The following is a 4,399-nucleotide window of genomic DNA, read 5'->3' on the forward strand; positions in this document are numbered from 1 at the left end:
AAAAAAAAAAAAAAAAAAAAAAAAAAATACCAAACAAACCATTATTTTCTATATTCATGACATGTCAATCATGTGCCAGGAAGTATACTGAATGTAAAATCAGATACTTTTCTTGATGTTAACTATATGACAGGGTTGTTATAATGATATGTCGTCCCATTTTTACTGTTTTGCCTTGCTACTCTATCTCTGCACATATAAATTTTATTAAGTCGTCAGAGAGTCTAATAGACATCAAGAGAAGGGAAGTCAACCAAAAATTTAGAGTTTTAAACTATCATTCAGTTTTTACAAACGTATCCAACAAGTTAATTTTATTTGTGTTATATAAAGCCCATCTACGTCTCTTTATTTCTAGTAGTCAGTTCTTTGTACTTCTAATCACTTTTTAATCTGAAAATATTTGAATGCCTTAATGACAGCCATGTTGTGACTCTTTTAAGTGAGACAAATACAGCTGGAGAGAAATACCTAGTCTTCATTCAGTCTAGTTGGAAAAGACTTAACAGTTACATGATCATTACAAACAAATAATACAGGAGCCGTTGAAAATCTTAGAATGTATTACACATTATATGTATAATTACATATAATAAATATTCTATCTATTTTGGACCAAGGATGTGATTTCAGTTGGAAGATTGCATCTAGTTTTGTTCTGTGTACGTCCTTGAAGGACTTTGATAAGTTAGCATATACTAGGATCAGGAAAACTAGAAAAGAGAGGAGACATTGTGATTGCAGGCTTTTATTTTGTTTCAAACTTTATTCTAGAAGTTCTCACATATGTTACCTCATTAAAATGCTAAGCCTTATTAAAATGTTGTAATGGTAATATTTAAATGCATTTTTGCTTCAGGAAACTTGGAATGACATAAGTTAATTAATTTGACTAAAATCGCACTCTCTATCTTAGCAGTTTCTCCTAAATACTTCAGCTCCTAATGCAAATATACTTTGGCAGCTTCTGCAGCTGACACTGTAAATATTTAGCCACCAGAATGAGTCAGCAAACACTTGACCAAACTGACTGCCCCTTCTTTCACTTCACCAAACCTAGCTGACACATTTGAAGTGGGGACCATTTGGAGTTTTGACCCTCATGCTGTTTGGGGCACTCTTCATGAAGCAGCATTGTTCGTCTGGGGTAATACCTGAGGTTTGTTGCATGACACCAAGAAAATCAAGGATGTGGACACACAAAAGGAGTGAGGTTAAGAATGGAGGTTTAATAGGTGAGAGAAAGAGAAAAGCTCTCTTCTGCAGAGAGAGAAAGGCTCCCGAGTGGGTCTTCTGGTCCCTGGTTAAATACACAGGGTTTTATAGACAAGCTTGAGGAGGAGGTGTCTGATTAACATAGGGTCAAAAGATTGGTTGGACCAGTTGTGTCATTTACATAATGCAGGAAGAAGCTGGCCACCCTAACCTTACCTTTTATTATGCTGATGAGTTCTTTCCCTGGCCGGTGGCCATGTTACGCCTGCTTCTTTTTTGTTTGTTTGTTTGTTTTTGAGATGGAGTTGCACTCTTGTTACCCAGGCTGGAGTGCAATGGCCCAATTTCTGATCACTGCAACCTCGACCTCCTGGGTTCAAGCGAATCTTCTGCCTCAGCCTCCTGAGTAGCTGGGACTACAGGCATGCGCCACTATGCCCGACTAATTTTGTATTTTCAGTAGACACGGGTTTTCTCCATGTTGTTCAGGCTGGTCTTGAACTCCTGACCTCAGGTGATCCGCCTGCCTTGGCCTCCCAAAGTGTTGGGATTACAGCCATGAGATACCACACCTGGCCTGTTGCCTGCTTCTTTACTGCACATGTGGCGGCCAAGAAAAAGGAAGAAGGAGCCTCCATGTTGAACATACCTGGCTTCCAGGTATCCCTTTTGTATTGGCACAGCTGTTGGCATTCACCCCTGGCCGCTTCCAGCTTGCTTTTCTATGCAGCTTGATTTTTCAGGCTGCCCTTTGTTAGAAAAGAAATGATTTGGGGGCTGCATTTTATTAAAAGGGAAATCTTACTGATGGTTCTCTTACCCTAACTGCTTAATTTTTAACTCCTGTGTCATTCAGTTTCCAAACTTGTGAGGGTGTAGTTATCTCTAAGTTGTCATCCAAAGCTAATAATTTTGAATTCTGGGAACTGAGGAAATCATAGATGACACACTAGAGTATTAAAACTGGTGCAGAAATAAACTCTAGAGTATTTACAGCCTGAAGAAGAGGGAAAGGAGGTGGGAACCACCACAGGGTTCCTTTCCCACCCTTTGTCTAATTTTCACTCGATTTTCGGATCCAGAATTTGTCTCCCTTCCCTTAACTAAATATGGTTATATGAATTCAACTTCATGAGAATTTTTGTTGTATTGCCCCCAACTTACATTATTTGTGTGCTTATTGGTATTTTATTTTAAATATCTGAATGCTGCTTTTGGTCCTCTAATTATTCTTTGTTACAAACTACAAACTATGGCTTTCTATACCTTGTCTTGACTTCATGGCTGCATGAGCTTAGAGAGGAAATGTTTTTCTATGAGTATATCAGATTTGATAATGTTTACATGTTCTCTTTCTTCTTCTGTTGATTTCATTTCTTCCAGTTTGTTTTCACTATTTTTTCATTTTGTGCCTTTGTTTTGTAATAAAGTATTCTTGAGATATCAGGTGATCATAGAGTATCCCTTCATATGTAAGAAAGAAGCATGAAAAATATTTGTGAGCATAAACAGAACTTATAAAATGCTGGTTTTTATCGTAGTGTGAGTGGTAGGGAGCCAGTGGTTTTCAATGCAAATAGTTTTTAGACATATTTATATTAGTTATGTATATATTTGGATAAGGTAGTAATTTATCATATAGGTAACATCTCAAGTTCAGATGGGAGTCTTTCTCATAATTTGGGATCTTTCATTTTCTTAGAATCTCAGCGTGACTTCATCATTCTAATTTTTCAAGTTCTACAGAAAATTAAAGAAACAATTATTGGACTTATGTTTTACCTTCGCCAAGTCATTACTTTTAGTCTCCTCTTGTACATATTAGAGCATATGTCAAATTCTTAAAATCTGTTTGTATCCCTTTGGGGACCCACAGTATTAATTCTCATGCTCAGAAGTGTCCATTCAAATCCTATAAAGTTCTATAAATTACAGAATTAATAAATCAAATAACTAGAAAACATATTAAAATGATTCAAACCACTGAAGAATGAATCAGCGACCTGATTTCTATTGAGAAATAGAAGTCACATATATGGTCACACACACACTCTCATACATATGTGTATGCATATATATACATATATAATATATTTTTATATAATTTTAACATTATAATCTATAATATTTTGCACTTACGGGCATTTATGTACAATCAGTAAGTTTAATTGCTCAATAGTCAAGTGGGTCTCTTTTAAACTTCTAGTTCATTTACCAAGTAACTGGAGAAAACCATCAAGATAATAATCTTTTGTTTATTTAATCTGAAAATTTTTAATTGAGTGGCTTTTATGTGTCAGATGCTGTTCTAGGAACATTATAAACTCCAGTCCTGCACTTTTGGACCTTGTATTTCATTGAGGAAGTGTATACACACAAATAGTTGTATCATTACATTTCAGGTGCTGGTATTTTTATGAAGAAAATCTGTCTTTGTTCTGGCTTTATCTACATTTATCTTTTCATATTTGTCAGGTTTTCCTGATATTCATTGATTGCACAACGTAATTCTCAACTCTCATTTTCTTCGCCAGGATTGATTACTTTTTGTATTACCGTTTGTTGATTTTTCATTTTTGCCTGCAATTCACTGTGGTGTCAACTCTCGGTCATGTTAAGGATGTTTTGTATTTCTTGTATAATCGGTAAAATAATAAGTAGCTCTGAGCTCAATAGTTATGGACTTACTCTTTGCTGTATCTTCTCTGTCATTTTCACTTTAATATTACAAGCCTATAGTTACTTTTCATGTATAGTTTCCAAGAGCCAATATTTTGGATTCTTTGGCTATGAGAAAGGCTTGACAATAATATTGATCAAAAAAATTCAGTAATGGCTGCAGTGTCACATGAAAGTTCCTGTCATTAGATACAAACCTGGAAACCGTGACACATCCTGTGAAACCTCAAACTTCCCCCAGTTTGATATCAATAGCGTAGTCCTTATAGTAACTTCACATTCAGCACTTGGGTGAACCACACGCAGACACAGATACATTGCTCTTTTAGAATTCATATTAAGTTTTTTATCCAGTAAACAGATTAACAGATTGTCTCCTGCTTTTTCTGTTTGGGGAAGAAACGTGTGTCTGTGTGTGTGTGTGTGTGTGTGTGTATGAGTGTGTAGTACATATATACACACACACACACACACCAGAAACATGTATAATACACATATATATGAC

This window comes from Colobus angolensis, unplaced genomic scaffold, assembly GCF_000951035.1.
Source record: "Colobus angolensis palliatus isolate OR3802 unplaced genomic scaffold, Cang.pa_1.0 Scaffold14, whole genome shotgun sequence".
Classification (NCBI taxonomy): domain Eukaryota; kingdom Metazoa; phylum Chordata; class Mammalia; order Primates; family Cercopithecidae; genus Colobus; species Colobus angolensis.